This window comes from Paramisgurnus dabryanus, chromosome 19 (assembly GCF_030506205.2).
Source record: "Paramisgurnus dabryanus chromosome 19, PD_genome_1.1, whole genome shotgun sequence".
In the NCBI taxonomy this organism is placed as follows: Eukaryota; Metazoa; Chordata; class Actinopteri; order Cypriniformes; family Cobitidae; genus Paramisgurnus; species Paramisgurnus dabryanus.
In genome coordinates, this window is record NC_133355.1 from 33,335,853 (window position 1) to 33,354,143 (window position 18,291).

The 18,291-nt window shown below is 46.6% G+C and overlaps 32 non-coding genes across 32 annotated transcripts; 31 read left to right on the plus strand and 1 right to left on the minus strand.

The window, feature by feature from the left end:
* The first annotated feature begins 1,164 nt into the window (after positions 1-1,164).
* trnap-ugg (transfer RNA proline (anticodon UGG)) lies at positions 1,165-1,236 on the plus strand. The gene has a single exon. It is a non-coding gene; the product is annotated as a tRNA-Pro (tRNA).
* A 90-nt stretch (positions 1,237-1,326) lies between these two features.
* trnai-aau (transfer RNA isoleucine (anticodon AAU)) lies at positions 1,327-1,400 on the plus strand. The gene has a single exon. It is a non-coding gene; the product is annotated as a tRNA-Ile (tRNA).
* An 81-nt stretch (positions 1,401-1,481) lies between these two features.
* trnaf-gaa (transfer RNA phenylalanine (anticodon GAA)) lies at positions 1,482-1,554 on the plus strand. Its single transcript has one exon. It is a non-coding gene; the product is annotated as a tRNA-Phe (tRNA).
* Positions 1,555-2,163: 609 nt separating this feature from the next.
* trnap-agg (transfer RNA proline (anticodon AGG)) lies at positions 2,164-2,235 on the plus strand. Its single transcript has one exon. It is a non-coding gene; the product is annotated as a tRNA-Pro (tRNA).
* Positions 2,236-3,566: 1,331 nt separating this feature from the next.
* trnap-ugg (transfer RNA proline (anticodon UGG)) lies at positions 3,567-3,638 on the plus strand. The gene has a single exon. It is a non-coding gene; the product is annotated as a tRNA-Pro (tRNA).
* Positions 3,639-3,728: 90 nt separating this feature from the next.
* trnai-aau (transfer RNA isoleucine (anticodon AAU)) lies at positions 3,729-3,802 on the plus strand. The gene has a single exon. It is a non-coding gene; the product is annotated as a tRNA-Ile (tRNA).
* An 81-nt stretch (positions 3,803-3,883) lies between these two features.
* Positions 3,884-3,956, plus strand: trnaf-gaa (transfer RNA phenylalanine (anticodon GAA)). Its single transcript has one exon. It is a non-coding gene; the product is annotated as a tRNA-Phe (tRNA).
* Positions 3,957-4,071: 115 nt separating this feature from the next.
* On the plus strand, positions 4,072-4,143 carry trnaq-cug (transfer RNA glutamine (anticodon CUG)). Its single transcript has one exon. It is a non-coding gene; the product is annotated as a tRNA-Gln (tRNA).
* A 685-nt stretch (positions 4,144-4,828) lies between these two features.
* trnaa-agc (transfer RNA alanine (anticodon AGC)) lies at positions 4,829-4,901 on the minus strand. The gene has a single exon. It is a non-coding gene; the product is annotated as a tRNA-Ala (tRNA).
* A 1,496-nt stretch (positions 4,902-6,397) lies between these two features.
* trnap-ugg (transfer RNA proline (anticodon UGG)) lies at positions 6,398-6,469 on the plus strand. Its single transcript has one exon. It is a non-coding gene; the product is annotated as a tRNA-Pro (tRNA).
* Positions 6,470-6,555: 86 nt separating this feature from the next.
* trnai-aau (transfer RNA isoleucine (anticodon AAU)) lies at positions 6,556-6,629 on the plus strand. The gene has a single exon. It is a non-coding gene; the product is annotated as a tRNA-Ile (tRNA).
* An 81-nt stretch (positions 6,630-6,710) lies between these two features.
* trnaf-gaa (transfer RNA phenylalanine (anticodon GAA)) lies at positions 6,711-6,783 on the plus strand. Its single transcript has one exon. It is a non-coding gene; the product is annotated as a tRNA-Phe (tRNA).
* Positions 6,784-6,898: 115 nt separating this feature from the next.
* trnaq-cug (transfer RNA glutamine (anticodon CUG)) lies at positions 6,899-6,970 on the plus strand. The gene has a single exon. It is a non-coding gene; the product is annotated as a tRNA-Gln (tRNA).
* An 872-nt stretch (positions 6,971-7,842) lies between these two features.
* On the plus strand, positions 7,843-7,914 carry trnap-agg (transfer RNA proline (anticodon AGG)). The gene has a single exon. It is a non-coding gene; the product is annotated as a tRNA-Pro (tRNA).
* A 1,331-nt stretch (positions 7,915-9,245) lies between these two features.
* trnap-ugg (transfer RNA proline (anticodon UGG)) lies at positions 9,246-9,317 on the plus strand. The gene has a single exon. It is a non-coding gene; the product is annotated as a tRNA-Pro (tRNA).
* Positions 9,318-9,407: 90 nt separating this feature from the next.
* Positions 9,408-9,481, plus strand: trnai-aau (transfer RNA isoleucine (anticodon AAU)). The gene has a single exon. It is a non-coding gene; the product is annotated as a tRNA-Ile (tRNA).
* Positions 9,482-9,562: 81 nt separating this feature from the next.
* Positions 9,563-9,635, plus strand: trnaf-gaa (transfer RNA phenylalanine (anticodon GAA)). Its single transcript has one exon. It is a non-coding gene; the product is annotated as a tRNA-Phe (tRNA).
* Positions 9,636-9,750: 115 nt separating this feature from the next.
* trnaq-cug (transfer RNA glutamine (anticodon CUG)) lies at positions 9,751-9,822 on the plus strand. The gene has a single exon. It is a non-coding gene; the product is annotated as a tRNA-Gln (tRNA).
* An 851-nt stretch (positions 9,823-10,673) lies between these two features.
* trnap-agg (transfer RNA proline (anticodon AGG)) lies at positions 10,674-10,745 on the plus strand. Its single transcript has one exon. It is a non-coding gene; the product is annotated as a tRNA-Pro (tRNA).
* Positions 10,746-12,076: 1,331 nt separating this feature from the next.
* On the plus strand, positions 12,077-12,148 carry trnap-ugg (transfer RNA proline (anticodon UGG)). Its single transcript has one exon. It is a non-coding gene; the product is annotated as a tRNA-Pro (tRNA).
* Positions 12,149-12,238: 90 nt separating this feature from the next.
* trnai-aau (transfer RNA isoleucine (anticodon AAU)) lies at positions 12,239-12,312 on the plus strand. The gene has a single exon. It is a non-coding gene; the product is annotated as a tRNA-Ile (tRNA).
* An 81-nt stretch (positions 12,313-12,393) lies between these two features.
* Positions 12,394-12,466, plus strand: trnaf-gaa (transfer RNA phenylalanine (anticodon GAA)). Its single transcript has one exon. It is a non-coding gene; the product is annotated as a tRNA-Phe (tRNA).
* A 115-nt stretch (positions 12,467-12,581) lies between these two features.
* trnaq-cug (transfer RNA glutamine (anticodon CUG)) lies at positions 12,582-12,653 on the plus strand. The gene has a single exon. It is a non-coding gene; the product is annotated as a tRNA-Gln (tRNA).
* An 872-nt stretch (positions 12,654-13,525) lies between these two features.
* trnap-agg (transfer RNA proline (anticodon AGG)) lies at positions 13,526-13,597 on the plus strand. Its single transcript has one exon. It is a non-coding gene; the product is annotated as a tRNA-Pro (tRNA).
* Positions 13,598-14,928: 1,331 nt separating this feature from the next.
* On the plus strand, positions 14,929-15,000 carry trnap-ugg (transfer RNA proline (anticodon UGG)). The gene has a single exon. It is a non-coding gene; the product is annotated as a tRNA-Pro (tRNA).
* A 90-nt stretch (positions 15,001-15,090) lies between these two features.
* trnai-aau (transfer RNA isoleucine (anticodon AAU)) lies at positions 15,091-15,164 on the plus strand. Its single transcript has one exon. It is a non-coding gene; the product is annotated as a tRNA-Ile (tRNA).
* An 81-nt stretch (positions 15,165-15,245) lies between these two features.
* trnaf-gaa (transfer RNA phenylalanine (anticodon GAA)) lies at positions 15,246-15,318 on the plus strand. Its single transcript has one exon. It is a non-coding gene; the product is annotated as a tRNA-Phe (tRNA).
* Positions 15,319-15,443: 125 nt separating this feature from the next.
* Positions 15,444-15,515, plus strand: trnaq-cug (transfer RNA glutamine (anticodon CUG)). The gene has a single exon. It is a non-coding gene; the product is annotated as a tRNA-Gln (tRNA).
* An 873-nt stretch (positions 15,516-16,388) lies between these two features.
* On the plus strand, positions 16,389-16,460 carry trnap-agg (transfer RNA proline (anticodon AGG)). The gene has a single exon. It is a non-coding gene; the product is annotated as a tRNA-Pro (tRNA).
* A 1,331-nt stretch (positions 16,461-17,791) lies between these two features.
* trnap-ugg (transfer RNA proline (anticodon UGG)) lies at positions 17,792-17,863 on the plus strand. The gene has a single exon. It is a non-coding gene; the product is annotated as a tRNA-Pro (tRNA).
* A 90-nt stretch (positions 17,864-17,953) lies between these two features.
* trnai-aau (transfer RNA isoleucine (anticodon AAU)) lies at positions 17,954-18,027 on the plus strand. The gene has a single exon. It is a non-coding gene; the product is annotated as a tRNA-Ile (tRNA).
* Positions 18,028-18,108: 81 nt separating this feature from the next.
* trnaf-gaa (transfer RNA phenylalanine (anticodon GAA)) lies at positions 18,109-18,181 on the plus strand. The gene has a single exon. It is a non-coding gene; the product is annotated as a tRNA-Phe (tRNA).
* Positions 18,182-18,291: the final 110 nt, after the last annotated feature.

Genomic DNA, 18,291 nt, shown 5'->3' on the forward strand with positions numbered 1-18,291 from the left:
TTTATGCTTTCTGCCAGAGGGCTTGCTGTTTTAACAAACGATGAGTTAATTTCAAGCAACACAATTGACTCAACATGAAAAATGAACTTTTGAAAATGAACCTACTCCCTCCTGGCCAGGAAAGGCAAAGCATCCTGTCTACTGGGCCTGGGTAGGTACCCTGATGTGCCTGAAGCTATGAGAGTTAAATATAGAACCAGGCTAGTGATGCATGGTGTCCAATTTAGTTTACGGATGATTCATCAGAATTTTCTCCCAATCTAAAATCAACACTTGGAAAATGTGATAAAGACATGGCTTCTTAGATGTTACTTGCCGTTACAACGTACACTAAGTATTGGGATGCCCCTTCTAATAAGATGTTTGGGGCAACACAGTGGCCATCCCAAACAGAGCACTGTTGTCTCACAGCAAGAAGGTCTCCTGTTCAAGCCCTGGCTGGGTCAGGAGGCCATTCTGTGTGGAGTTTACATGTTCCCCTTGAGTCAACGTGGAATTACTCAGGGCACTGCGTTATTGGGTTTACTTCCACAGTACAAAAACTATACACACCTTGATCTATACACAGACACATACCCAGGGAAGGGCAATTTGACATCTCCAATTCACCTAACCTGCATTTCTGGCGTTGCCAATAACCAGTTCTCGCCATGAATATACCCATAGATGCTGAAATGGCGTTAAGAATAAATTAACATGTTTAACTATTCCAGTTTTTCCAAACAAAACAAATATTAATGCTGTACAATACAGACCTTGTCACAGTACTTTGTTTCCATCTATGCTGCAGCAGTTTTGCAAAAAGGGCTTTTTCTGTGCAGAAATGACTGTGACCCTGGGAACAAATCATTGATAGGATTGGGTGATGAGTGTTTGGCTCAGAGCCTGTAAGTCATAACAAAGGTGTTCAGCTGGGTACAGGTCTGGGATTTATGCAGACCAGTCAAGTTCTTTCACACCATTTCAAATTTCAAGCAATTAACATGTACTAATATCGATAAGTGCTTATTTTGACACCAGCCCAACACTAGGGCAGGTTGGCTCATTGTGGCTAATCAGAGTAGCAGGACCCAACAGGCCCATCCCCAGGAACTGCCTGAGGACATGGTGACTATGTTGTGGTCACATGTTTCACAGCGGCATAGCAACAAGGTAGTACGCCTTGGCTCGTTGGTCTAGGGGTATGATTCTCGCTTTGGGTGCGAGAGGTCCCGGGTTCAAATCCCGGACGAGCCCGTCTCTCGCTTTGCTTCTTGTTGCTGCTACACTATGAAACATTCATGTCAGTCTTGTCAGAGACATGCGCAGTTCCACGTGTAAATGTGTGGCCGGTTAGCTCAGTTGGTTAGAGAGTGGTGCTAATAACGCCAAGGTCGCGGGTTCGATCCCCGTACGGGCCAAGCGTTTTATTCTACCTCCTCTGGCTGATTGCTTTAATGGTGTGATTTCTCGTGGACATTTCTGCCACATAAGCCGTTGGCGCCGAAATAGCTCAGTTGGGAGAGCGTTAGACTGAAGATCTAAAGGTCCCTGGTTCGATCCCAGGTTTCGGCAATAAGGGGCAATAAGGGGCAATTCTTAAGGTTTTGTTTGGCTAAAGAAAACACACAGCTCATGTGTACAGGCCAAAGGAAACACACAGCTCACATGTACAATCTGATTATGAAATGCAATAAAAATACCTTACCAGAAATGACAGGAAGACAAATGAACATAGAAAGAAAGTGATTCCAATTTTTAATGGCAATAAAACGCTCTTGGAATGTAAAGCTCCATGTTGCTTTGTGAAGTAACATCCTTATAGAAGACGTTCATGTGTGTGCTAAGGTGCCATACTGAGGACCGACACTGGAACCTGTTGGCTTTTTGAGGCAAAATGTAAAATCTGGAGCCAAAGTGAAGCCCTTTTCTGCAAGTGTGAACGGCAGAAGCACCCACAGAGAGGGCACGCCGCGGGTCTGTAACATCAGAGAATTTAGCAACAAGTGTCAACCACGTGGAGAATGCGGGCATCGATCCCGCTACCTCTCGCATGCTAAGCGAGCGCTCTACCATTTGACCTAATTCCCCTTATGCCTAACACGTGACTGCTTTGGCTTTTTGGAAGCTGGCTGCTACGTGCTGGAAAAATGTTTCCCAGGGGGCCGGTGGGGTTGCCCGATTGGCTCGTTGGTCTAGGGGTATGATTCTCGCTTAGGGTGCGAGAGGTCACGGGTTCAAATCCCGGACGAGCCCACCTCTAAACTCGTCTCTCGGAGCTTTAACGCTCAACACCATTGTGTATGGCAATCCGGGCAGTAGAGGAATGTCAACGAGGGACGTCAGAGGCGCCTCTGCCTTTGGGATTTCCATGTAGATACCGTGTCCGAGGCGGTCTGGGTGTGGAATCACCTAGACGATCCCTTTATGCTTTCTGCCAGAGGGCTTGCTGTTTTAACAAACGATGAGTTAATTTCAAGCAACACAATTGACTCAACATGAAAAATGAACCAGGCTATTCGTCCTACTCCCTCCTGGCCAGGAAAGGCAAAGCATCCTGTCTACTGGGCCTGGGTAGGTACCCTGATGTGCCTGAAGCTATGAGAGTTAAATATAGAACCAGGCTAGTGATGCATGGTGTCCAATTTAGTTTACGGATGATTCATCAGAATTTTCTCCCAATCTAAAATCAACACTTGGAAAATGTGATAAAGACATGGCTTCTTAGATGTTACTTGACGTTACAACGTACACTAAGTATTGGGATGCCCCTTCTAATAAGATGTTTGGGGCAACACAGTGGCCATCCCAAACAGAGCACTGTTGTCTCACAGCAAGAAGGTCTCCTGTTCAAGCCCTGGCTGGGTCAGGAGGCCATTCTGTGTGGAGTTTACATGTTCCCCTTGAGTCAACGTGGAATTACTCTGGGCACTGCGTTATTGGGTTTACTTCCACAGTACAAAAACTATACACACCTTGATCTATACACAGACACATACCCAGGGAAGGGCAATTTGACATCTCCAATTCACCTAACCTGCATTTCTGGCGTTGCCAATAACCAGTTCTCGCCATGAATATACCCATAGATGCTGAAATGGCGTTAAGAATAAATTAACATGTTTAACTATTCCAGTTTTTCCAAACAAAACAAATATTAATGCTGTACAATACAGACCTTGTCACAGTACTTTGTTTCCATCTATGCTGCAGCAGTTTTGCAAAAAGGGCTTTTTCTGTGCAGAAATGACTGTGACCCTGGGAACAAATCATTGATAGGATTGGGTGATGAGTGTTTGGCTCAGAGCCTGTAAGTCATAACAAAGGTGTTCAGCTGGGTACAGGTCTGGGATTTATGCAGACCAGTCAAGTTCTTTCACACCATTTCAAATTTCAAGCAATTAACATGTACTAATATCGATAAGTGCTTATTTTGACACCAGCCCAACACTAGGGCAGGTTGGCTCATTGTGGCTAATCAGAGTAGCAGGACCCAACAGGCCCATCCCCAGGAACTGCCTGAGGACATGGTGACTATGTTGTGGTCACATGTTTCACAGCGGCATAGCAACAAGGTAGTACGCCTTGGCTCGTTGGTCTAGGGGTATGATTCTCGCTTTGGGTGCGAGAGGTCCCGGGTTCAAATCCCGGACGAGCCCGTCTCTCGCTTTGCTTCTTGTTGCTGCTACACTATGAAACATTCATGTCAGTCTTGTCAGAGACATGCGCAGTTCCACGTGTAAATGCGTGGCCGGTTAGCTCAGTTGGTTAGAGAGTGGTGCTAATAACGCCAAGGTCGCGGGTTCGATCCCCGTACGGGCCAAGCGTTTTATTCTACCTCCTCTGGCTGACCGCTTTAATGGTGTGATTTCTCGTGGACATTTCTGCCACATAAGCCGTTGGCGCCGAAATAGCTCAGTTGGGAGAGCGTTAGACTGAAGATCTAAAGGTCCCTGGTTCGATCCCGGGTTTCGGCAATAAGGGGCAATTCTTAAGGTTTTGTTTAGCCGACTCACTGCGGCTTACCTGACAGTCCCTGTCCGAGTGTCCTTTTCTCCGTGACCCAGGGAGTCAGGTGCAAAAGCAAACAGTGGTTCCATGGTGTAATGGTTAGCACTCTGGACTCTGAATCCAGCGATCCGAGTTCAAATCTCGGTGGGACCTATTGGATGTTTTGTGGTTTCCAAGCAGAACCGTGTGCAAGGGAACAGTGTTTGTTACCCCCAAAACAATCCCCCGCCCTTTAAGCCTTTCTACCAGAGCACTCAGGCTGTAGACGAAAAAGGAGTTAATTCAAGCAACATTGAGCACTGTTTTCTGTTCACCCTGACGGTGGGCCAACAATACACAATGTGCCAAATTTCAGCAACCACAAGCACATTACAAGGAAGCAAATTAAACATGTACGAAACCTTAGGATAAATGAAAAATCCATCGACGTTTTGGCTAAAGAAAACACACAGCTCATGTGTACAGGCCAAAGGAAACACACAGCTCACATGTACAATCTGATAATGAAATGCAATAAAAATACCTTACCAGAAATGACAGGAAGACAAATGAACATAGAAAGAAAGTGATTCCAATTTTTAATGGCAATAAAACGCTCTTGGAATGTAAAGCTCCATGTTGCTTTGTGAAGTAACATCCTTATAGAAGACGTTCATGTGTGTGTGCTCAGGTGCCATACTGAGGACCGACACTGGGACCTGTTGGCTTTTTGAGGCAAAATGTAAAATCTGGAGCCAAAGTGAAGCCCTTTTCTGCAAGTGTGAACCACAGAAGCACCCAGAGAGGGCACGCCGCGGGTCTGTAACATCAGAGAATTTAGCAACAAGTGTCAACCACGTGGAGAATGCGGGCATCGATCCCGCTACCTCTCGCATGCTAAGCGAGCGCTCTACCATTTGAGCTAATTCCCCTTATGCCTAATGCGTGACTGCTTTGGCTTTTTGGAAGCTGGCTGCTACGTGCTGGAAAAATGTTTCCCAGGGGGCCGGTGGGGTTGCCCAATTGGCTCGTTGGTCTAGGGGTATGATTCTTGCTTAGGGTGCGAGAGGTCCCGGGTTCAAATCCCAAACGAGCCCACCTCTAAACTCGTCTCTCGGAGCTTTAACGCTCAACACCATTGTGTATGGCAATCCGGGCAGTAGAGGAATGTCAACGAGGGACGTCAGAGGCGCCTCTGCCTTTGGGATTTCCATGTAGATACCGTGTCCGAGGCGGTCTGGGTGTGGAATCACCTAGACGATCCCTTTATGCTTTCTGCCAGAGGGCTTGCTGTTTTAACAAACGATGAGTTAATTTCAAGCAACACAATTGACTCAACATGAAAAATGAACCAGGCTATTCGTCCTACTCCCTCCTGGCCAGGAAAGGCAAAGCATCCTGTCTACTGGGCCTGGGTAGGTACCCTTATGTGCCTGAAGCTATGAGAGTTAAATATAGAACCAGGCTAGTGATGCATGGTGTCCAATTTAGTTTACGGATGATTCATCAGAATTTTCTCCCAATCTAAAATCAACACTTGGAAAATGTGATAAAGACATGGCTTCTTAGATGTTACTTGACGTTACAACGTACACTAAGTATTGGGATGCCCCTTCTAATAAAGATGTTTGGGGCAACACAGTGGCCATCCCAAACAGAGCACTGTTGTCTCACAGCAAGAAGGTCTCCTGTTCAAGCCCTGGCTGGGTCAGGAGGCCATTCTGTGTGGAGTTTACATGTTCCCCTTGAGTCAACGTGGAATTACTCTGGGCACTGCGTTATTGGGTTTCCTTCCACAGTACAAAAACTATACACACCTTGATCTATACATAGACACATACCGAGGGAAGGGCAATTTGACATCTCCAATCACCTAACCTGCATTTCTGGCGTTGCCAATAACCAGTTCTCGCCATGAATATACCCATAGATGCTGAAATGGCGTTAAGAATAAATTAACATGTTTAACTATTCCAGTTTTTCCAAACAAAACAAATATTAATGCTGTACAATACAGACCTTGTCACAGTACTTTGTTTCCATCTATGCTGCAGCAGTTTTGCAAAAAGGGCTTTTTCTGTGCAGAAATGACTGTGACCATGGGAACAAATCATTGATAGGATTGGGTGATGAGTGTTTGGCTCAGAGCCTGTAAGTCAAAACAAAGGTGTTCAGCTGGGTACAGGTCTGGGATTTATTCAGACCAGTCAAGTTCTTTCACACCATTTCAAATTTCAAGCAATTAACATGTACTAATATCGACAAGTGCTTATTTTGACACCAGCCCAACACTAAGGCAGGTTGGCTCATTGTGGCTAATCAGAGTAGCAGGACCCAACAGGCCCATCCCCAGGAACTGCCTGAGGACATGGTGACTATGTTGTGGTCACATGTTTCACAGCGGCATAGCCACAAGGTAGTACGCCTTGGCTCGTTGGTCTAGGGGTATGATTCTCGCTTTGGGTGCGAGAGGTCCCGGGTTCAAATCCCGGACGAGCCCGTCTCTCGCTTTGCTTCTTGTTGCTGCTACACTATGAAACATTCATGTCAGTCTTGTCAGAGACATGCGCAGTTCCACTGACGCGTGGCCGGTTAGCTCAGTTGGTTAGAGCGTGGTGCTAATAACGCCAAGGTCGCGGGTTCAATCCCCGTACGGGCCAAGCGTTTTATTCTACCTCCTCTGGCTGACCGCTTTAATGGTGTGATTTTTCATGGACATTTCTGCCACATAAGCCGTTGGGGCCGAAATAGCTCAGTTGGGAGAGCGTTAGACTGAAGATCTAAAGGTCCCTGGTTCGATCCCAGGTTTCGGCAATAAGGGGCAATTCTTAAGGTTTTGTTTAGCCGACTCACTGCGGCTTACCTGACAGTCCCTGTCCGAGTGTCCTTTTCTCCGTGACCCAGGGAGTCAGGTGCAAAAGCAAACTGTGGTTCCATGGTGTAATGGTTAGCACTCTGGACTCTGAATCCAGCGATCCGAGTTCAAATCTCAGTGGGACCTATTGGATGTTTTGTGGTTTCCAAGCAGAACCGTGTCCAAGGGAACAGTGTTTGTTACCCCGGGAACAGTGTTTGTTACCCCCAAAACAATCCCCCGCCCTTTAAGCCTTTCTACCAGAGCACTCAGGCTGTAGACGAAAAAGGAGTTAATTCAAGCAACATTGAGCACTGTTTTCTGTTCACCCTGACGGTGGGCCAACAATACACAATGTGCCAAATTTCAGCAACCACAAGCACATTACAAGGAAGCAAATTAAACATGTACGAAACCTTAGGATAAATGAAAAATCCATCGACGTTTTGGCTAAAGAAAACACACAGCTCATGTGTACAGGCCAAAGGAAACACACAGCTCACATGTACAATCTGATTATGAAATGCAATAAAAATACCTTACCAGAAATGACAGGAAGACAAATGAACATAGAAAGAAAGTGATTCCAATTTTTAATGGCAATAAAACGCTCTTGGAATGTAAAGCTCCATGTTGCTTTGTGAAGTAACATCCTTATAGAAGACGTTCATGTGTGTGCTCAGGTGCCATACTGAGGACCGACACTGGAACCTGTTGGCTTTTTGAGGCAAAATGTAAAATCTGGAGCCAAAGTGAAGCCCTTTTCTGCAAGTGTGAACGGCAGAAGCACCCACAGAGAGGGCACGCCGCGGGTCTGTAACATCAGAGAATTTAGCAACAAGTGTCAACCACGTGGAGAATGCGGGCATCGATCCCGCTACCTCTCGCATGCTAAGCGAGCGCTCTACCATTTGACCTAATTCCCCTTATGCCTAACACGTGACTGCTTTGGCTTTTTGGAAGCTGGCTGCTACGTGCTGGAAAAATGTTTCCCAGGGGGCCGGTGGGGTTGCCCGATTGGCTCGTTGGTCTAGGGGTATGATTCTCGCTTAGGGTGCGAGAGGTCCCGGGTTCAAATCCCGGACGAGCCCACCTCTAAACTCGTCTCTCGGAGCTTTAACGCTCAACACCATTGTGTATGGCAATCCGGGCAGTAGAGGAATGTCAACGAGGGACGTCAGAGGCGCCTCTGCCTTTGGGATTTCCATGTAGATACCGTGTCCGAGGCGGTCTGGGTGTGGAATCACCTAGACGATCCCTTTATGCTTTCTGCCAGAGGGCTTGCTGTTTTAACAAACGATGAGTTAATTTCAAGCAACACAATTGACTCAACATGAAAAATGAACCAGGCTATTCGTCCTACTCCCTCCTGGCCAGGAAAGGCAAAGCATCCTGTCTACTGGGCCTGGGTAGGTACCCTGATGTGCCTGAAGCTATGAGAGTTAAATATAGAACCAGGCTAGTGATGCATGGTGTCCAATTTAGTTTACGGATGATTCATCAGAATTTTCTCCCAATCTAAAATCAACACTTGGAAAATGTGATAAAGACATGGCTTCTTAGATGTTACTTGACGTTACAACGTACACTAAGTATTGGGATGCCCCTTCTAATAAGATGTTTGGGGCAACACAGTGGCCATCCCAAACAGAGCACTGTTGTCTCACAGCAAGAAGGTCTCCTGTTCAAGCCCTGGCTGGGTCAGGAGGCCATTCTGTGTGGAGTTTACATGTTCCCCTTGAGTCAACGTGGAATTACTCTGGGCACTGCGTTATTGGGTTTACTTCCACAGTACAAAAACTATACACACCTTGATCTATACACAGACACATACCCAGGGAAGGGCAATTTGACATCTCCAATTCACCTAACCTGCATTTCTGGCGTTGCCAATAACCAGTTCTCGCCATGAATATACCCATAGATGCTGAAATGGCGTTAAGAATAAATTAACATGTTTAACTATTCCAGTTTTTCCAAACAAAACAAATATTAATGCTGTACAATACAGACCTTGTCACAGTACTTTGTTTCCATCTATGCTGCAGCAGTTTTGCAAAAAGGGCTTTTTCTGTGCAGAAATGACTGTGACCCTGGGAACAAATCATTGATAGGATTGGGTGATGAGTGTTTGGCTCAGAGCCTGTAAGTCATAACAAAGGTGTTCAGCTGGGTACAGGTCTGGGATTTATTCAGACCAGTCAAGTTCTTTCACACCATTTCAAATTTCAAGCAATTAACATGTACTAATATCGATAAGTGCTTATTTTGACACCAGCCCAACACTAGGGCAGGTTGGCTCATTGTGGCTAATCAGAGTAGCAGGACCCAACAGGCCCATCCCCAGGAACTGCCTGAGGACATGGTGACTATGTTGTGGTCACATGTTTCACAGCGGCATAGCAACGAGGTAGTACGCCTTGGCTCGTTGGTCTAGGGGTATGATTCTCGCTTTGGGTGCGAGAGGTCCCGGGTTCAAATCCCGGACGAGCCCGTCTCTCGCTTTGCTTCTTGTTGCTGCTACACTATGAAACATTCATGTCAGTCTTGTCAGAGACATGCGCAGTTCCACGTGTAAACGCGTGGCCGGTTAGCTCAGTTGGTTAGAGCGTGGTGCTAATAACGCCAAGGTCGCGGGTTCAATCCCCGTACGGGCCAAGCGTTTTATTCTACCTCCTCTGGCTGACCGCTTTAATGGTGTGATTTTTCATGGACATTTCTGCCACATAAGCCGTTGGGGCCGAAATAGCTCAGTTGGGAGAGCGTTAGACTGAAGATCTAAAGGTCCCTGGTTCGATCCCGGGTTTCGGCAATAAGGGGCAATTCTTAAGGTTTTGTTTAGCCGACTCACTGCGGCTTACCTGACAGTCCCTGTCCGAGTGTCCTTTTCTCCGTGACCCAGGGAGTCAGGTGCAAAAGCAAACTGTGGTTCCATGGTGTAATGGTTAGCACTCTGGACTCTGAATCCAGCGATCCGAGTTCAAATCTCGGTGGGACCTATTGGATGTTTTGTGGTTTCCAAGCAGAACCGTGTCCAAGGGAACAGTGTTTGTTACCCCCAAAACAATCCCCCGCCCTTTAAGCCTTTCTACCAGAGCACTCAGGCTGTAGACGAAAAAGGAGTTAATTCAAGCAACATTGAGCACTGTTTTCTGTTCACCCTGACGGTGGGCCAACAATACACAATGTGCCAAATTTCAGCAACCACAAGCACATTACAAGGAAGCAAATTAAACATGTACGAAACCTTAGGATAAATGAAAAATCCATCGACGTTTTGGCTAAAGAAAACACACAGCTCATGTGTACAGGCCAAAGGAAACACACAGCTCACATGTACAATCTGATAATGAAATGCAATAAAAATACCTTACCAGAAATGACAGGAAGACAAATGAACATAGAAAGAAAGTGATTCCAATTTTTAATGGCAATAAAACGCTCTTGGAATGTAAAGCTCCATGTTGCTTTGTGAAGTAACATCCTTATAGAAGACGTTCATGTGTGTGCTCAGGTGCCATACTGAGGACCGACACTGGGACCTGTTGGCTTTTTGAGGCAAAATGTAAAATCTGGAGCCAAAGTGAAGCCCTTTTCTGCAAGTGTGAACGGCAGAAGCACCCACAGAGAGGGCACGCCGCGGGTCTGTAACATCAGAGAATTTAGCAACAAGTGTCAACCACGTGGAGAATGCGGGCATCGATCCCGCTACCTCTCGCATGCTAAGCGAGCGCTCTACCATTTGACCTAATTCCCCTTATGCCTAACACGTGACTGCTTTGGCTTTTTGGAAGCTGGCTGCTACGTGCTGGAAAAATGTTTCCCAGGGGGCCGGTGGGGTTGCCCGATTGGCTCGTTGGTCTAGGGGTATGATTCTCGCTTAGGGTGCGAGAGGTCCCGGGTTCAAATCCCGGACGAGCCCACCTCTAAACTCGTCTCTCGGAGCTTTAACGCTCAACACCATTGTGTATGGCAATCCGGGCAGTAGAGGAATGTCAACGAGGGACGTCAGAGGCGCCTCTGCCTTTGGGATTTCCATGTAGATACCGTGTCCGAGGCGGTCTGGGTGTGGAATCACCTAGACGATCCCTTTATGCTTTCTGCCAGAGGGCTTGCTGTTTTAACAAACGATGAGTTAATTTCAAGCAACACAATTGACTCAACATGAAAAATGAACCAGGCTATTCGTCCTACTCCCTCCTGGCCAGGAAAGGCAAAGCATCCTGTCTACTGGGCCTGGGTAGGTACCCTGATGTGCCTGAAGCTATGAGAGTTAAATATAGAACCAGGCTAGTGATGCATGGTGTCCAATTTAGTTTACGGATGATTCATCAGAATTTTCTCCCAATCTAAAATCAACACTTGGAAAATGTGATAAAGACATGGCTTCTTAGATGTTACTTGACGTTACAACGTACACTAAGTATTGGGATGCCCCTTCTAATAAAGATGTTTGGGGCAACACAGTGGCCATCCCAAACAGAGCACTGTTGTCTCACAGCAAGAAGGTCTCCTGTTCAAGCCCTGGCTGGGTCAGGAGGCCATTCTGTGTGGAGTTTACATGTTCCCCTTGAGTCAACGTGGAATTACTCTGGGCACTGCGTTATTGGGTTTCCTTCCACAGTACAAAAACTATACACACCTTGATCTATACATAGACACATACCGAGGGAAGGGCAATTTGACATCTCCAATCACCTAACCTGCATTTCTGGCGTTGCCAATAACCAGTTCTCGCCATGAATATACCCATAGATGCTGAAATGGCGTTAAGAATAAATTAACATGTTTAACTATTCCAGTTTTTCCAAACAAAACAAATATTAATGCTGTACAATACAGACCTTGTCACAGTACTTTGTTTCCATCTATGCTGCAGCAGTTTTGCAAAAAGGGCTTTTTCTGTGCAGAAATGACTGTGACCATGGGAACAAATCATTGATAGGATTGGGTGATGAGTGTTTGGCTCAGAGCCTGTAAGTCAAAACAAAGGTGTTCAGCTGGGTACAGGTCTGGGATTTATTCAGACCAGTCAAGTTCTTTCACACCATTTCAAATTTCAAGCAATTAACATGTACTAATATCGACAAGTGCTTATTTTGACACCAGCCCAACACTAAGGCAGGTTGGCTCATTGTGGCTAATCAGAGTAGCAGGACCCAACAGGCCCATCCCCAGGAACTGCCTGAGGACATGGTGACTATGTTGTGGTCACATGTTTCACAGCGGCATAGCAACGAGGTAGTACGCCTTGGCTCGTTGGTCTAGGGGTATGATTCTCGCTTTGGGTGCGAGAGGTCCCGGGTTCAAATCCCGGACGAGCCCGTCTCTCGCTTTGCTTCTTGTTGCTGCTACACTATGAAACATTCATGTCAGTCTTGTCAGAGACATGCGCAGTTCCACGTGTAAACGCGTGGCCGGTTAGCTCAGTTGGTTAGAGCGTGGTGCTAATAACGCCAAGGTCGCGGGTTCAATCCCCGTACGGGCCAAGCGTTTTATTCTACCTCCTCTGGCTGACCGCTTTAATGGTGTGATTTTTCATGGACATTTCTGCCACATAAGCCGTTGGGGCCGAAATAGCTCAGTTGGGAGAGCGTTAGACTGAAGATCTAAAGGTCCCTGGTTCGATCCCGGGTTTCGGCAATAAGGGGCAATTCTTAAGGTTTTGTTTAGCCGACTCACTGCGGCTTACCTGACAGTCCCTGTCCGAGTGTCCTTTTCTCCGTGACCCAGGGAGTCAGGTGCAAACGCAAACTGTGGTTCCATGGTGTAATGGTTAGCACTCTGGACTCTGAATCCAGCGATCCGAGTTCAAATCTCGGTGGGACCTATTGGATGTTTTGTGGTTTCCAAGCAGAACCGTGTCCAAGGGAACAGTGTTTGTTACCCCGGGAACAGTGTTTGTTACCCCCAAAACAATCCCCCGCCCTTTAAGCCTTTCTACCAGAGCACTCAGGCTGTAGACGAAAAAGGAGTTAATTCAAGCAACATTGAGCACTGTTTTCTGTTCACCCTGACGGTGGGCCAACAATACACAATGTGCCAAATTTCAGCAACCACAAGCACATTACAAGGAAGCAAATTAAACATGTACGAAACCTTAGGATAAATGAAAAATCCATCGACGTTTTGGCTAAAGAAAACACACAGCTCATGTGTACAGGCCAAAGGAAACACACAGCTCACATGTACAATCTGATAATGAAATGCAATAAAAATACCTTACCAGAAATGACAGGAAGACAAATGAACATAGAAAGAAAGTGATTCCAATTTTTAATGGCAATAAAACGCTCTTGGAATGTAAAGCTCCATGTTGCTTTGTGAAGTAACATCCTTATAGAAGACGTTCATGTGTGTGCTCAGGTGCCATACTGAGGACCGACACTGGGACCTGTTGGCTTTTTGAGGCAAAATGTAAAATCTGGAGCCAAAGTGAAGCCCTTTTCTGCAAGTGTGAACGGCAGAAGCACCCACAGAGAGGGCACGCCGCGGGTCTGTAACATCAGAGAATTTAGCAACAAGTGTCAACCACGTGGAGAATGCGGGCATCGATCCCGCTACCTCTCGCATGCTAAGCGAGCGCTCTACCATTTGACCTAATTCCCCTTATGCCTAACACGTGACTGCTTTGGCTTTTTGGAAGCTGGCTGCTACGTGCTGGAAAAATGTTTCCCAGGGGGCCGGTGGGGTTGCCCGATTGGCTCGTTGGTCTAGGGGTATGATTCTCGCTTAGGGTGCGAGAGGTCCCAGGTTCAAATCCCGGACGAGCCCACCTCTAAACTCGTCTCTCGGAGCTTTAACGCTCAACACCATTGTGTATGGCAATCCGGGCAGTAGAGGAATGTCAACGAGGGACGTCAGAGGCGCCTCTGCCTTTGGGATTTCCATGTAGATACCGTGTCCGAGGCGATCTGGGTGTGGAATCACCTAGACGATCCCTTTATGCTTTCTGCCAGAGGGCTTGCTGTTTTAACAAACGATGAGTTAATTTCAAGCAACACAATTGACTCAACATGAAAAATGAACCAGGCTATTCGTCCTACTCCCTCCTGGCCAGGAAAGGCAAAGCATCCTGTCTACTGGGCCTGGGTAGGTACCCTGATGTGCCTGAAGCTATGAGAGTTAAATATAGAACCAGGCTAGTGATGCATGGTGTCCAATTTAGTTTACGGATGATTCATCAGAATTTTCTCCCAATCTAAAATCAACACTTGGAAAATGTGATAAAGACATGGCTTCTTAGATGTTACTTGACGTTACAACGTACACTAAGTATTGGGATGCCCCTTCTAATAAAGATGTTTGGGGCAACACAGTGGCCATCCCAAACAGAGCACTGTTGTCTCACAGCAAGAAGGTCTCCTGTTCAAGCCCTGGCTGGGTCAGGAGGCCATTCTGTGTGGAGTTTACATGTTCCCCTTGAGTCAACGTGGAATTACTCTGGGCACTGCGTTATTGGGTTTCCTTCCACAGTACAAAAACTATACACACCTTGATCTATACATAGACACATACCGAGGGAAGGGCAATTTGACATCTCCAATCACCTAACCTGCATTTCTGGCATTGCCAATAACCAGTTCTCGCCATGAATATACCCATAGATGCTGAAATGGCGTTAAGAATAAATTAACATGTTTAACTATTCCAGTTTTTCCAAACAAAACAAATATTAATGCTGTACAATACAGACCTTGTCACAGTACTTTGTTTCCATCTATGCTGCAGCAGTTTTGCAAAAAGGGCTTTTTCTGTGCAGAAATGACTGTGACCATGGGAACAAATCATTGATAGGATTGGGTGATGAGTGTTTGGCTCAGAGCCTGTAAGTCAAAACAAAGGTGTTCAGCTGGGTACAGGTCTGGGATTTATTCAGACCAGTCAAGTTCTTTCACACCATTTCAAATTTCAAGCAATTAACATGTACTAATATCGACAAGTGCTTATTTTGACACCAGCCCAACACTAAGGCAGGTTGGCTCATTGTGGCTAATCAGAGTAGCAGGACCCAACAGGCCCATCCCCAGGAACTGCCTGAGGACATGGTGACTATGTTGTGGTCACATGTTTCACAGCGGCATAGCAACGAGGTAGTACGCCTTGGCTCGTTGGTCTAGGGGTATGATTCTCGCTTTGGGTGCGAGAGGTCCCGGGTTCAAATCCCGGACGAGCCCGTCTCTCGCTTTGCTTCTTGTTGCTGCTACACTATGAAACATTCATGTCAGTCTTGTCAGAGACATGCGCAGTTCCACGTGTAAACGCGTGGCCGGTTAGCTCAGTTGGTTAGAGCGTGGTGCTAATAACGCCAAGGTCGCGGGTTCAATCCCCGTACGGGCCATGCGTTTTATTCTACCTCCTCTGGCTGACCGCTTTAATGGTGTGATTTTTCATGGACATTTCTGCCACATAAGCCGTTGGGGCCGAAATAGCTCAGTTGGGAGAGCGTTAGACTGAAGATCTAAAGGTCCCTGGTTCGATCCCGGGTTTCGGCAATTAGGGGCAATAAGGGGCAATTCTTAAGGTTTTGTTTAGCCGACTCACTGCGGCTTACCTGACAGTCCCTGTCCGAGTGTCCTTTTCTCTGTGACCCAGGGAGTCAGGTGCAAAAGCAAACTGTGGTTCCATGGTGTAATGGTTAGCACTCTGGACTCTGAATCCAGCGATCCGAGTTCAAATCTCGGTGGGACCTATTGGATGTTTTGTGGTTTCCAAGCAGAACCGTGTCCAAGGGAACAGTGTTTGTTACCCCGGGAACAGTGTTTGTTACCCCCAAAACAATCCCCCGCCCTTTAAGCCTTTCTACCAGAGCACTCAGGCTGTAGACGAAAAAGGAGTTAATTCAAGCAACATTGAGCACTGTTTTCTGTTCACCCTGACGGTGGGCCAACAATACACAATGTGCCAAATTTCAGCAACCACAAGCACATTACAAGGAAGCAAATTAAACATGTACGAAACCTTAGGATAAATGAAAAATCCATCGACGTTTTGGCTAAAGAAAACACACAGCTCATGTGTACAGGCCAAAGGAAACACACAGCTCACATGTACAATCTGATAATGAAATGCAATAAAAATACCTTACCAAAAAATGACAGGAAGACAAATGAACATAGAAAGAAAGTGATTCCAATTTTTAATGGCAATAAAACGCTCTTGGAATGTAAAGCTCCATGTTGCTTTGTGAAGTAACATCCTTATAGAAGACGTTCATGTGTGTGCTCAGGTGCCATACTGAGGACCGACACTGGGACCTGTTGGCTTTTTGAGGCAAAATGTAAAATCTGGAGCCAAAGTGAAGCCCTTTTCTGCAAGTGTGAACGGCAGAAGCACCCACAGAGAGGGCACGCCGCGGGTCTGTAACATCAGAGAATTTAGCAACAAGTGTCAACCACGTGGAGAATGCGGGCATCGATCCCGCTACCTCTCGCATGCTAAGCGAGCGCTCTACCATTTGACCTAATTCCCCTTATGCCTAACACGTGACTGCTTTGGCTTTTTGGAAGCTGGCTGCTACGTGCTGGAAAAATGTTTCCCAGGGGGCCGGTGGGGTTGCCCGATTGGCTCGTTGGTCTAGGGGTATGATTCTCGCTTAGGGTGCGAGAGGTCCCGGGTTCAAATCCCGGACGAGCCCACCTCTAAACTCGTCTCTCGGAGCTTTAACGCTCAACACCATTGTGTATGGCAATCCGGGCAGTAGAGGAATGTCAACGAGGGACGTCAGAGGCGCCTCTGCCTTTGGGATTTCCATGTAGATACCGTGTCCGAGGCGGTCTGGGTGTGGAATCACCTAGACGATCCCTTTATGCTTTCTGCCAGAGGGCTTGCTGTTTTAACAAACGATGAGTTAATTTCAAGCAACACAATTGACTCAACATGAAAAATGAACCAGGCTATTCGTCCTACTCCCTCCTGGCCAGGAAAGGCAAAGCATCCTGTCTACTGGGCCTGGGTAGGTACCCTGATGTGCCTGAAGCTATGAGAGTTAAATATAGAACCAGGCTAGTGATGCATGGTGTCCAATTTAGTTTACGGATGATTCATCAGAATTTTCTCCCAATCTAAAATCAACACTTGGAAAATGTGATAAAGACATGGCTTCTTAGATGTTACTTGACGTTACAACGTACACTAAGTATTGGGATGCCCCTTCTAATAAAGATGTTTGGGGCAACACAGTGGCCATCCCAAACAGAGCACTGTTGTCTCACAGCAAGAAGGTCTCCTGTTCAAGCCCTGGCTGGGTCAGGAGGCCATTCTGTGTGGAGTTTACATGTTCCCCTTGAGTCAACGTGGAATTACTCTGGGCACTGCGTTATTGGGTTTCCTTCCACAGTACAAAAACTATACACACCTTGATCTATACATAGACACATACCGAGGGAAGGGCAATTTGACATCTCCAATCACCTAACCTGCATTTCTGGCGTTGCCAATAACCAGTTCTCGCCATGAATATACCCATAGATGCTGAAATGGCGTTAAGAATAAATTAACATGTTTAACTATTCCAGTTTTTCCAAACAAAACAAATATTAATGCTGTACAATACAGACCTTGTCACAGTACTTTGTTTCCATCTATGCTGCAGCAGTTTTGCAAAAAGGGCTTTTTCTGTGCAGAAATGACTGTGACCATGGGAACAAATCATTGATAGGATTGGGTGATGAGTGTTTGGCTCAGAGCCTGTAAGTCAAAACAAAGGTGTTCAGCTGGGTACAGGTCTGGGATTTATTCAGACCAGTCAAGTTCTTTCACACCATTTCAAATTTCAAGCAATTAACATGTACTAATATCGACAAGTGCTTATTTTGACACCAGCCCAACACTAAGGCAGGTTGGCTCATTGTGGCTAATCAGAGTAGCAGGACCCAACAGGCCCATCCCCAGGAACTGCCTGAGGACATGGTGACTATGTTGTGGTCACATGTTTCACAGCGGCATAGCAACGAGGTAGTACGCCTTGGCTCGTTGGTCTAGGGGTATGATTCTCGCTTTGGGTGCGAGAGGTCCCGGGTTCAAATCCCGGACGAGCCCGTCTCTCGCTTTGCTTCTTGTTGCTGCTACACTATGAAACATTCATGTCAGTCTTGTCAGAGACATGCGCAGTTCCACGTGTAAACGCGTGGCCGGTTAGCTCAGTTGGTTAGAGCGTGGTGCTAATAACGCCAAGGTCGCGGGTTCAATCCCCGTACGGGCCATGCGTTTTATTCTACCTCCTCTGGCTGACCGCTTTAATGGTGTGATTTTTCATGGACATTTCTGCCACATAAGCCGTTGGGGCCGAAATAGCTCAGTTGGGAGAGCGTTAGACTGAAGATCTAAAGGTCCCTGGTTCGATCCCGGGTTTCGGCAATTAGGGGCAATAAGGGGCAATTCTTAAGGTTTTGTTTAGCCGACTCACTGCGGCTTACCTGACAGTCCCTGTCCGAGTGTCCTTTTCTCTGTGACCCAGGGAGTCAGGT